The sequence below is a fragment of the Hakea prostrata genome, chromosome 7 (genome assembly GCF_041222555.1).
Source record: "Hakea prostrata isolate BN-2017 chromosome 7, UWA_Hpros_2, whole genome shotgun sequence".
In the NCBI taxonomy this organism is placed as follows: domain Eukaryota; kingdom Viridiplantae; phylum Streptophyta; class Magnoliopsida; order Proteales; family Proteaceae; genus Hakea; species Hakea prostrata.
This window is the reverse complement of record NC_142606.1, coordinates 3,761,967-3,775,381: the sequence shown is the minus strand read 5'-3', so window position 1 is coordinate 3,775,381 and position 13,415 is coordinate 3,761,967. Positions and strand designations below refer to the sequence as shown.

The 13,415-nt window shown below is 34.8% G+C and overlaps 1 pseudogene across 1 annotated transcript; it reads right to left on the bottom strand.

Moving 5' to 3' along the window:
- Window positions 1-3,372: 3,372 nt before the first annotated feature.
- On the bottom strand, window positions 3,373-7,684 carry LOC149009060 (ABC transporter G family member 1-like; annotated as a pseudogene). Its single transcript, XR_016174456.1, has 8 exons — window positions 7,063-7,684; window positions 6,815-6,894; window positions 5,569-6,034; window positions 5,393-5,479; window positions 5,178-5,306; window positions 4,879-5,073; window positions 4,688-4,774; window positions 3,373-4,591 (listed from the first exon to the last, which is right to left on the bottom strand). The product of XR_016174456.1 is annotated as an ABC transporter G family member 1-like (transcript).
- Between the last annotated feature and the right edge of the window lie 5,731 nt (window positions 7,685-13,415).

The following is a 13,415-nucleotide window of genomic DNA, read 5'->3' as shown; positions in this document are numbered from 1 at the left end:
TTATGTAATATCTGAGAGTGTTTTTGTAAGGTTTGCTTTTCTTGGGAGAGATGTTTAGTCCTCCAATTGAAAAAGCAATAACCAAATTTGTTATTCTTAAACAAAACCAGCTTCATAATCTTCCTTTTATTTAAACTGAACAAATAAACTAAAGATTCAATCTTGCAGGTTTGCTCATCTTGTACCCTGGTTAAAGAAAATAATTATTTTCTTAAGCTACAGTCGACCGTATCTTAAAAACCATTAGAGGTTACAAACTAGGAATTCAGACGTATTGAATTGGTCAATGAATTTTCAGCTCATTCTATATTTACGTATTATATAGTGGTCAATTATTTGAGTGTAACATATATTATCTAAAAAGAATAGTCAAATGTAACATGATAATCGTATACTACTTCTGCTTTCACATTCTTAAAGAATAGAAGCTAATGAATTCGTCAAAAATTTTAAAATAAAACTCGAATTCGTTAGAAGATGAATAAGTTACTACTCTTCTGTGCAAATTAAGACTTTTCCTTCCAGCAGTGCCAATGATCTGGGAAATCTTATCTGGGCTAGTTCCAAAACTAATACTCTCACCATAGAGAGTGAACTGCTGAAGCAAGTGGAGTTAGAAATCCTTTAAATGAAGCAGCAGAGGCAGTGTTAGGCCATGTCTCCCGAAATGCAGAAGAAGAGTTGTGAGGTGATTGAGCCTATAGATGAAGAGAACCCTTGTGAGTTCAAAGATAATTTTTGGCAACGGCAAGGGAAAGGCGGGGGTTGCAGGCCGGGCAAAGGGTGGTGGTCACCATGGTGGTGGGGGTTTTCAGCAAGATGTAGGAAGAAGATGGGTGAGGTTGGGTCACTTAAGTTAGTGAGAGGGCATTTTATCAATTTCTCAAATAGAGGGGGTATTTCAAGGTAAAACATATCGCTGAAAATTGTCAAAATTTCGATTTTCGGTAGTTTCGTTGAAGAGCGATATGAAAAGGGGATCAAAATCAAATGTTCGTAGATGTTGCCGGAAATCGCTGATTTTCTGGCGAATCAGCAAAAATGGTTGAAATCTCGCTGGATCTTTGTCTTTTCCTTCAAATCTGAGTTGGATTAGATGTTTAGTTGAAGGAGAAGAGGAAGAGGAAGAAATAAACATAAGAGAACCAATAGCAGCAGCAGTGCTAAAACACCACCACCAATTGCAGAGAAAGAAATAGAAGAGAACCAGTAGCAGCGGCAGTGCTAAAGCAGCACCACCGCATATACCACCACCACCACACGCACGCTGCAGAGAACCACTACCACCACACGGCTGCTGCAGATACATAGAGAGAGAAAGAGAGTTGCATCAGATGTTGATTCTTGCAGATAGGGTTCGAAACTTTGAATTTTAACAGTGATTTTTGGCAAACTTTCGACGAGATTTCGCCGTTCGCCTGGTTCAAGTTTGCTAGGTAGTGAACCAACGAACTCTGCCGGAATTTCAAATCTTGGGGTATTTTGGTTAGTTTACCACTTAAATTTGAAAAATTGATGGTCAAAGTAACTTGGAATTTTCAAAAAAAATGAATTGTTGGCAATTTGGAATTTTTTCCACTTAAGTGAGTAATCAGGAATTCAAGCCCAACTTAAGGGGTTCAACTTCAGTGTTGCACATTAGATGTGTAACACTGAGTTGCATATGGCCATGATCTCCTCGAGTAGTCGACATTGAAATCTCGACCATTCATTCTGGTTTTTTTTTTTTTTTTTTTTTTTGTTTTTTTTACTGTTACAGGTAAGTATAGTTGAAAAAGTTTTAAAAAAAAAAATGCAAATTGGGTGGTCGAGATTTCACCCTTGATCATCCATTCCATCTGAACCGTACGCAACTCAGTGTTGCACATTAGTTGTGAAGCACTAAAGCTCCATCCCAACTTAAGTGGGCACCATGAAAAAACTCTCCCACTTTTTTCTTTGATACAAGAAGCTTGTATTGGGGGAGGGTGGGGGACTATTACATAGTTTAGTTTTATTTTATTTTTTGGTAGTGCAAATGATAGCCTTAATCCTGTTCAAAAGCGTAAATTCAAAACAATCATGGTATTTTGTTTATTTAGGAATTGAAATCATAGGAAGAATCTAAGGTTTCCCTTACCCAGTTTTGTATATTAGACTCAAAAGAATTTTTGTGTTTATTGCTTTTCGACTTCCTCTTATTCAATCATTCTCTGAGTTGCCGGATAATCACTAGCTTAACTAAATGTACCATCTCGTTAACCAGGGGAGGAGCCCAGGAGAGAGCCAGGATTCAACATGGGGGGCGAATATGAGAATTCAGATCACCTCTCCGTCGGGGTAGCATTGTCGCTATTTCACTACACAAATTGTATGAGCGCATGTGGGACACTAAGGGTCCCACCACCTCTAAATTATATTATCATGATCATACATAGCCTACACATATTAAAAATATAGGTAAATCATTAGTAATGACATTTTTATCAAAAAAATGTAGGTAAATCATTAGTAAATTATTTACCAAAAAAAAAAAAAGATAAATTAAAGCATAAAAATAGCTAACAAATTAATATATTACAAAATTGTTTTTAGTTTTAATTAATATTTTTTCATTAAAAAAAATCTTACAAAATCAACATTAATGGAAGAAAAATACACGATTTCAACAATAGAAGGGGAAACCATAAAAATTCAAATAAAAAGGAAAATTAGAAAATCGAGAAAGAGAGAGAATAAGAATGGAGAGAGTGAGAGAATACCTGATTGTGGAGAAGATTTAAGAATAAACTCTTTGCCATTAGCAATGGAATTGATTGTTCAATGAAAAATTACCTTTGTCCCATTATCACTAGAATTGACAAATCCTAGTTTGGAGCTTGAATAAGTGCTTTTCCCCTCTCCTTCCCTCTGGTCCCTCTCCTCCTCTCCCCCTCTCTGTCTCCCTCTTAGGCCATCCCTCTCTGTCTCTCTTCCCAAGCTCCACCCCCCTCCTCTATGCTGCTTTCCTCCTCCTCCTTCCCCCTTTCTGACCCAGCCGAGGATGTTGTCTCAAGTCATTGTCAGTCTCTGATCATGAGGGTTGTAGAAGGAGCAATTGCACCAATAAAGGGTAGCACCAAATTAGTGAAGATTTAATTGTTGACTTTATGTTGCAGTGAAATAAAAAGAAAAAAAGAAAAAGCATCCTAAAAGTAGCAATATCTTGTATGCCTAGTTTGTTTTCTGTTTTGCTCTTATGTAGTTGTTAGACTTGTTGCCTCTTTGGTTGCTTGTCATTGTGGCTTGTGGCTCTTTGTTTGGCCTACGCCCTTTGCGCTCTTGTATTTACTTCTTTTTCGTAATGAATTTATTTATTTATCCACACACAGAAGAAAAGAAAAGAAAAGAAAAAATAAAAAACTAGAGAGAGAGAGAAAGGTGTCATGGTGGTTCTTTTTCATTAACTATTACATGATTAGAGTGTAACTTTATTTCATATATAGATAACACAAATACAAGTGACAATAGGCCAAGCTGTTTTACTTGCCAAAGGCAAGGCTTGTCTGTCTAGCAAATCTGCAATAATATTGGCTTCTCTAGGGCTACAAACTGTTGACTATTTGAAAGAATGTTGTAGAAGAAGCACTCGAATATCCTCCACGATACAAACCACCTCTATAGGACCCAGTAAGATTTACTTTGCACCAATCGGGGTAGTTCATTGACTAAGAAAAACTTGAATCCCAAATCTTTAATACTTGAACGAGATGTTCATAGAGAGCAGCTCCAAATCTTGACTACTTGAAGAGATGTTCATAGAGAACAGCTCCAAATCTTTAATACTTGAACGAGATGTTCATAGAGAGCAACTAACTAGAGCTTATTGATATTATTACATAAAAAAAATTACAAAAAAATAAAAAGAAAGAAAGAAGTGAAATGAAATTGGCTAGTTATTTTCCGCTTCCTTTTTTGACTCCTCCACCATGATATGTGTCTTCTGCTGGGGTGGAACAGCAAAGGCAGCTCTGATGATTGGTTTGAGTTTCTCAACACTCTTTATAATGCCAAAGAACATTAGCCGGTACAGAACCACCATCCCAAACAAGATTGCCAAGTCAACCCACTTAGAGTAACCCATCTCCATTTCCCATGAATCTCTTAGAATTTCTCTTCCAGTGATGGTAGCATTCCCCCCTACCATGTTATTAGGAAAAGTTAACCCTAAAAACTCATTCTTGTAGAACCCTTGGTTGGCATATTTGTGGAAGGCAATGTAATACATTGGATACTTCCAAAAAGGTTTAGGGAGGTCATCAGGTAATCTAAAGAAACCACCATTTAACATCATCACTCCTTGAATTCCAGCTCCTGTGATTATACCCATAAGGAAATCTGGAACAATACTTGCAACTATCATCATTAAGCTCTCCACCAACATTGTGCACATGAAGAGTACTAGAGCAAAGTAGGCAAAGTGATCGATTCCTCGTTGAAGTCCAACAAGGTAATACGCGATTGCACCCGGTATCAAAGAATTTAATATCAAATAAGGAATGGAAGAAACTGTGTTGCCAATAACAAATGCACCCACTCCATAATGCCCATTTAACCTCTCCCTTTGAAAGATCTGAGTTAGAACAAAAAGATAAGAGTGCATCATTAGGTAACTATTGTAGGTTTGGAGATGAAGCAATACATATAGTATTTTATTGATTTAGCTCACCTTCATGTCCTCAACAAATGAAGGAAATCCACCGATAGCCATGAATGTCAAAAATGCACCAACAAAGCTGAGCATTGAACCTCTTGCCTGAAATTAGAGTTATCAAAAAGGTTTAGGCATAATGCACTATAGATCAATTTATATTGTTTGCTAGCCATAAGAGAGATGCATTCTTAACTTCAAATGGTTACCTGAATTGATCCATAGGTGTGACCAATGTCATAGTAGATAGTGCCTACACATAAACACAGAGCAACATAGATAGCAAATCTCAACCAGTAATAGCCCAAATCTCGAAACATATTCACGAAGGATCTCTTAGTAAGAACGATGGATTGAGTGAGAAATCCAGCTTGACTTCCCTTTTTCACCATTGGTGCTCCTTCCTACATAATGGAACAAGTATATTATATGTAGGTTTATGCATCTTATACTGCACAACAACCATTAGAACAGATGAAATCAACTGGAGAGTTGCTTGCATATATACCTTTTTGCATATCTCAGCTACCCGTCTTTGAACTTGATTGCATGTTGATGATGATTTGTACGACTGTATAAGGATCTTTATAGCTTGCTCAGTGGTCATGGCCTCTGTTCCAGGGCCTTGTTCGATATCCTATATAGACAATAATCAAGTATTTAGGTTTGAAGGAAAGAAATAATGCTTGTTCAAATCTTCAAAGATGTACTAAAGCAGCTTACCTTTTCAAAGTCTTTGTTGATTGTCCTGAGGAAGTGATCGGATGGGTTCCTCATTGTTGGGCATGGGAAACCATTGAATGCGAAGAACTACATGAATTTGCAAAAAGAAAAACCATCATTCACTAAAACAAGGATAATCATGTGAAATTAATGTCAGAATTGGATCCTATAATTACCTCATTAGCTCCAAGAAGAGGACCATAGTAAACTGTTCTTCCACTTGATAGGAGATAAAGATTTTGGAAGAGCTCAAAAACTTCGCTGCTTGGTTGATGGATGGATGCTATTACAGTCTTTCCATCTTGTTGGGCAAGGCCTGCAATTCTTTTCATGACATGGAAAGATGCTGCACTGTCCAATCCACTTGTGGGTTCATCAAGAAAGAGAAGCTTTGGGCGTGTTAAGATCTCAATGCAAATGCTAACTCTCCTCTTTTGGCCACCACTTAGTCCTTTAACACTCCAACCTCCAATTCTTGTGTTCATGGCATCTTGCAAACCCATCTCCTTTATGGTAGATTCTGCTCTTTCCTTTTTCTCAGCCTTTGGCATTGAATCTGGAAGTTGGAGCTGGGCAGAATAGTAAACAGCTTCCTTTGACCGTTAGAGTAGTCATCAATGTATCATCTTGAGTCACATACGCCTGAAGATTTTTCAAAATGAGCCTCCTTAATACAGTTGTCTTCATAATTAAACAAATTCAAATTTTTTTTAATAATTTTTGAATATTTTAAAACAAAATTTATTAATATATTTTTTTAATTTGAATTTGCTTAAAATTCATGAATATAAGAAAATAATCATAATTGTTTTAATTTGCCACTGGGATGGTTCGATAGTCCTACAGACTCCGGTGTGTTTGTTGTCGACCTTGCCGTCTTTTTTGGCTTTTTTCTTCCTTCTTTTTTCAATAAAAAATATCTTTATTTACATTAATTTGACTTTCAGTTTGATTTCATCAAACTATTAATTCCAAATAGTAATATCAAAGACAACGATAACTTAATAATTAGGTCAAACAATGTCAAATATCATAACCCCTACAAACCATATTCTTAATATAGACAAGTTGGGCATGAATATCTATTATTCTATGCTTTTGACATTGATTAGTGATGGTCCATGTAAAACTTTAACATATCATGGTCATGTAAATGGAAAAGATTAAATCTCTCACGATTTTCCTAGTTGCATGACTAAAACTTGTGTATGAAGATTTGGAATACATTCAACAGTTTTGAAGGGGTGAGTTGATGATCTCCGTGGAAAAAATATTTTTTGGCAAATCTCATGGAGAAAAATAGTTGATGAAACAGGTATGAGAAAAGATGCTTCTTTTTATTTTTGAGGTATTACGTTGAAGAAAAGAGTTTGTGTTTGAGGGATATACTTCCTTTTATGGTAGAAATAGTGTTGCACTTACCGAAGTACCAAATGTAAGCCTCTGTTTTCGGCCATTGACAAGAACCTTCCCTGACTGTCTTGTGTTTGAACCTAGTCTGCCTGCATATCATACAACACCATTATTCCTACTTCTTCACCCGAATTAACAAAAAGGAATTTAAGAAGGAATAATCTATTTACCAAGTCTAACGTTTGATTGTTAACAGAAATGGAGTCACAAAGAAACGCAAAATATTAAATGAAAACAGAAACATGGAGATAGATCACCTGCCAAGGTATCAAGGAGTGTGGATTTGCCACAACCAGAAGGACCCATAATGGCTAGTAGCTCCCCAGGCTGAGCATATCCAGTCAACCCTTGCAGTATTGCTCGGCTCCCTTTCTTACGATCAGAAACAGTCACGCACAGATCCTCCCAAGTCAAGCTAATACCATCACCGCCAGTATTTTGTTCTCCCAAGCCAATCTTCAAGGTTGGTGAGTGTAACTGATCATCATGCAGTTCATGCTTGATAATCTCATGACTCTGAAGCTGAGGCTGGTGGTGTTGATTGTGATGATAAGGAAGAGGTGCAGCAGCAGCAGCAGAAGAAGAAGGACCAATACTGAATGGGAAAAAGGTTCCCTTGCTGTGGGAATTGTTACTTTCTTCAGAACCAACACTTCCCACCTCCAATCCATCTTCGTCATGTGTAATTGGTTCACCATGATTGGGTGATCTAGTAGGGCTTGGACTTGGTGTCCATCTGATTGGAGAAGCCATTCTCAGATATTATCAGTAACAGCAGCTAGCTTATATGCCTCACCAAGTCTCTAGTTGAAGGGAAAGAGGGATTGATTGAAGGGATCGAGAGAGAGAGAGAGTCTTTTAACTCTGATGCATGGAGCATTGTAGATTTAATGGGTTTATATAGAAGTAGAACTGATCGAGGAGGCCGGTCCAGAATAGATCGATAAATAAGATCTATTACACGTAGAAGTTGTTATGTTTGACTTTCACACAGTGCCTCGGTACCTCCCTACCCCAGATGTGTACGCAGTGTTCCACGCTTCCCTCATGGGATGACTCACAGTCTTGCGTTGTGATTCGTTAACCTCGTTGGAAAATACTCCTAATTAATTGGCTGCTTGGCTGGTTTATATATTATAACCCAGCCGCCAGGATGGTGGCCCCACCACAGGTGTCTCCACTAACGTGGGATCCACTACTCCTGTGATTATGGGATTCTGTATAAACAGGATCTGGATTTTTTATTAGGTCTGGATTCTATTAGCACCACCCTAACCCTGTTAGGGTGATTCAAAGAACCTACCATTGCATTTTATTTTCATTCTATGTTCTTTATTGAACTCAAGTGCACTTTAATTTTTATTTTTTTTTAATCTTTTTTTCAAGTTTATATAACCTAAGATTGAATGAATTCTTTCTTTCACCCATCTTTTTCTTTTTTAATTTCTTCATTCACTGGGAAAAAAAATTGTAATTATAGGTTAGTAAATTAGGGTTGTTTATTGATTGTAGTTGTTGTATAAGGTAAGAATTCAGGGTAGATTAGTAATTTTACCTTGGTTTTTTAAATTCATTTATTAGATGAGAGTAAAATAGTAATCTCCTTTGATAGTAACTTCAAAATATCCTTTAGATATAATTTTTTATTCCCTTCAATTACTGGTACTCATGTCAAATCTGGGGGTGTTTTTGTAAGGTTTGCTATTTTGGGTAGAGAGACTCACGAGTTTAGCTCGAAACTAAGTAGATTGGATGTGAAAAAACAACAACCAAATTTATTATTGTCATACTACTATTATGAAAGTACGAATTCATGGAAAATGGCTACATTTTTTTTCCTAAAATACCCCTAAACTTTTACTAAAATGATATAATTAATTATGTTTAAGATTGAAATTTAACACTCATAAATATAATTAATATAATATTTACTATGAAAACATATAGGTTTTAGACTAGAATTCAACTTAAAGAAAAAAACATAAAAATTTTAAATTCTCCAAAAAAAAAAATCTAGGACACACCTGCACGTGTACCATTACTAGTTATTAAATAAAAACAGCTTCATAATGTCCCTTTTATTTAAACTGATCAAATAAATTAAGGATTTAATCATCATAATTTCTTGCAGGTTTTGCTCATGTTGTACCCGGGTTAAATGAAATAATTATTTTCATAAGCTACAGTATACCGTATCTTAAAAACCATTAGAGGTTACAAAGTAGGAATTCAGACATATTGAATTGGTCAATGAATTTTCAGCTCATTCTACATTTACATATTACATGATGGTCAATTACTTGAGTATAACATATATTATCTAAAACGAATAGTCAAATGTAACATGATAATCGTAAACTATTTCTGCTTTCACATTCTTAAAGACTAGAAGCTAATAAATTTGTCAAAGTTTTATCTACTCTTTCTATGCAAATTAGGACTTTTTCTTCCCAACCGTGTCAATGACCTGGGAAATCTTATCAAGCTAATTCCAAATACAATAATCTCACCATAAAGAGTGAGGTGCTGAAAGAAGTGGAGTTGGAAATCCTTTGAATGAGGCAGCAAAGGCAGTGTTAGGCCATGTCTCCCAAAGTGCAGAAGAAGAAGTGTTGTGAGGTGATTGAGACTATAGATGAAGAGAACTCTTGTGAGTTCAATGATGATTTCGGCAACAGTAAGGGAGAGGCAGGGTCGCGGACAGGACAAAGGGTAGTGGTCTTCCGATAAGATGTAGGAAGAAGATAGGAAAATGTTAGGTCACTTAAATGAGTGAGAGGGCATCTTAGTAATTTCACAAACAAAGGGGGTATTTTAGTTAGTTGATCACTTAAATTTGAAAAATTGATGGTCAAAGCTTTGAAAGTTAACAATGGGTAACTTGGAATTTTTTAAAAATGAAATACATGCAATTTAGAAAAAAAAATTCCACTTAAGTGAGTAATCAAAAATTTAGACCCAACTTAAGTTGGCACCATGAAAAGAAGAAATTTTTTTTCCACTTAAGTGAGTAGTCAAGAATTTTTATTTTTTTTTTTTTTTGAATGAATTAGTTACTTGAACAACATAGACTACTACAGAGAATTCGAACAAGAAGACTTGGACCAAGAGTTCATTCAGATTGTTCAACACGAGACTTGATATAGCTTCCAAATGCGGACTCAACCAGTGATGGTCCAATGGAGTTTATGGTAAAATAGTAATATCATATTGAATTTTTAAATTAATTTACTAATGGAAGGTAAAAATTGTAATTTTGTTTAAAAATAAATTTACTCTATTTTTAAATTTCATTTTTTATTTATGGATAAAAGTATAATAGTGAAGGGTTGTATGGTTTGCTTTTCTTGGAGAAGAAGACTCGTGAGTTTCGCCGGAAAGCTAGTAATGTGCATGTAAACAATTCAATAAAATAAAATAAAATAAAATAAAATATTTATCATGCATTTCTTAGTAGTCGTGTAATAAAACAGACATTATTAAGTACATAATATTATGAATTCAACAACCACTATATTCCGCCATCAAGACTTCTTTTAATACAAGAAACTTGGGGAGAATCTTCTCGATGAATGAGAAAAACGTGGAAACAATGTTGATAGAAAAGTAAAATAGAATGAAAAAGAATAATTAATTCTATAGAAAAAGATGGTAGATTAGAAAAAGAAAAAAATGGCAAAAAAAAATGGTTTGTTGTTAGTTTTTCTTAAATACATTTACTATCAGGGTCAAAATTAACCTCTTTGAAGGCGGCAGATCAAATTTTGTGATATACTTAAATAGTTATAAAACTATCTGATAAATATCTAATCAAGGTACCCTAAACGCCTCTGATTTGGACTTTTGATCTCCATAAAGGGAAAGCAATAAACAATTTATTATATAGTTCTTAAAATAATTGGTTACTAGAGAAAAGAAAAAAAAAAAAAAAGTTACGGAGTAGGAATTCAAACATGTTTAATTAGTCAATGGATTTTCAGCTCATTCTACATTCTCACTTTACATAGCGATCAATAAGAGTAATTGTAAATTGTAACACAAAAACTGTAGAATGCTTTCGTTTTCACATTCTTAGAGAATTAATGGAAGCTTTTGAACTTGTCACAGGTTTTCTATAAAAATAAAAAAAAAGAATTCGTCACGGGTTGGAAACAAAAATCTAATCTGTGAAAACATGAAAATAAGTCAACAGTCAATATAAACGTGAGATTAGTTGTAAATAATTTAAATATGGTTTTCCTTATTTATGAGATTAATTGTAAATAATTTAAATATGGTTTTCCTTATTTAGGGGACTGAATAAATCATTCTATCATACACTAATGAAATTGATTGTTCAATGGAAGGTTTAGGAGAAAGAAAGAATAATGCGTCAATGCAGGGTCGGTTGAATGGTAAATGGTAAAGATCCATACTTCTAAGTGGAGAGGTCTTTGGTTTCAACCCTTGCAGATGGCATTACATTTCCAATATTAAAAAGGCACTAGTACCAAAAGAGAGAAAAAAAGAAAAAAGAAAAAAAAAAAGAGATCTAAAGATGTAATCAAGGTGTGTGAGTTAGTTTTTAATTAGGATTTAACTTTTTATTTCCTTAAAGCTAGGGTTTAATGATAGTCAACAGATAATTATTAAAAATGATATTTATACCCATCATCTTTATCTTAAACTTTTATTTTTAATTTTGGGTGGGGAGAAATAGTAGTATTTCACACGTAAAGTGAGAAAAATAAAGAAAAACTAGATGATTAATCAAATTTAAAAAAAAAAATCCAGGGTATTGATAGTGAGACTCTTGCAGCATCCTATGTCTGATTCTTCTGAGACATACTTTGGTATTATAATATGATCATTAGCTGTTCAATCTTCAGTAAATGCATAAACCATGATGGAGATTTCAGCATGGCAGAAGGGAATTATTGGACCGTCAGTTTGAAAATTTCTGAAACAATTGACTATGAAACATTTACATATTACATGGTGGTCAATTATTTGAGTACAACATATATTACCTAAAAAGAAAAAGAATAGCCAAATGTAACATGATGATCGTAGACTACTTCTGCTTTAACATTTTTAAAGAATATAAGCTAATGAATTCGTTAGAAGATGAAAAATAAGTTACTAACTCTTCTTGCAAATTAGGACTTTTCCTTTTAGCAGTGCCAATGATTTGGGAAGTCTTATTTGTGCTAGCTCCAAATCCAATACTCTCACCATAAAGAGTGAACTGCAGAAGGAAGTGGAGTTGAAAATCCTTTAAATGAGGAAGCAGAGGCAGTGTTAGGCCATGTCTCCCAAAGTGCAAAAGAAAAAGTGTTGTGAGGTGATTAAGACTATGGATGAAGAGAACCCTTGCAACGGCAAGCGAGAGGCGGGGGTCTCTGGCAGGGCAAAGAGTGATGGTAGCCCCGGTGGTGGGGTTTCCAGTAAGATTTAGAAAGAAGATGGGTAGGGTTGGGTTCCTTAAGTGAGTGAGAGGGCATTTTAATAATTTCACAAATAGAGGGGGGTTTATTTTGATTAGTTAAATTTGAAAAATTGATGCTCAAAGCTTTGAAAGTTAACAATGGGTAACTTGGAATTTTCAAAAAAATGAATTGTGGGCAATTTGAAATTTTTTCAACTTAAGTGAGTAATCAAGAATTCATACCCAACTTAAGGGGGTTCAACTTCAGTGTTGCACCTTATATGAGCAGCACTAAGTTGCATATGACCACGATCTCCTTGAGTGGTCGAGGTGGAAATTTCAACCACTCATTTTGCATTTTTATTTTTATTTTTTTGTTACAGAGAAGTATAGTTGAAAAAGTTTAAAAAATAAAATGCAAATCGAGTGGTCGAGATTTCACCCTCAATCATCCGTTCCATCCCTGCGATTCAGTGTTGCGCATTAGTTGTGCAGCACTAAAGCTTCATCCCAACTTAAGTTGGCACTATGAAGAAAACTCTTTTTTTTTTCTTTTTCTTTGATACAAGAAGCTTGTATTGGGGGAGGGTGGGGGACTATTACATGTTTAGTTTTATTTTATTTTTTTGGTAGAACAAATTAATGATGGTAGCCTTAATCCTGTTCAAAAGCGTAAATTCAAAACAATCATGATATTTTGTGTATTTAGGAATTAAAATCATAGAAAGAATCTAAGTTCCCCTTACCTAGTTTTACTTATTAGACTCAAAAGAATTTTTTTGTTTATTGCTTTTTCGACTTCCTCTTATTCAATCATTCTCTAGAGTTGCTAGATAATCACTAGCTTAACTAAAGTTATCATTTCGCTAATCAGGGGCGGAGTTAGGATTCAAAATTGGGGGACCGAATAATGAGAGTTCGGATCACCTCTCCATTGGGGTAGCATTACCGCTTTTCACTACACACATTGTATAAGCCCATGTGGGACAGCGAGGGTCCCCCCACCTCTAAGTTATATTATCATGTTCAGACATAGACCTACACGTATTAAAAATAAGGTAAGTCATTAGTAATGACATTTTTACCCTTACAAAAATATAAGTAAATTTATTTACAAAAAAAAAAAAAGATAAATTAAAGCATAAAAATAGGTAACAGATAAATATATATTATATGATTTCAACAGTAAGGAGAAACCATAAC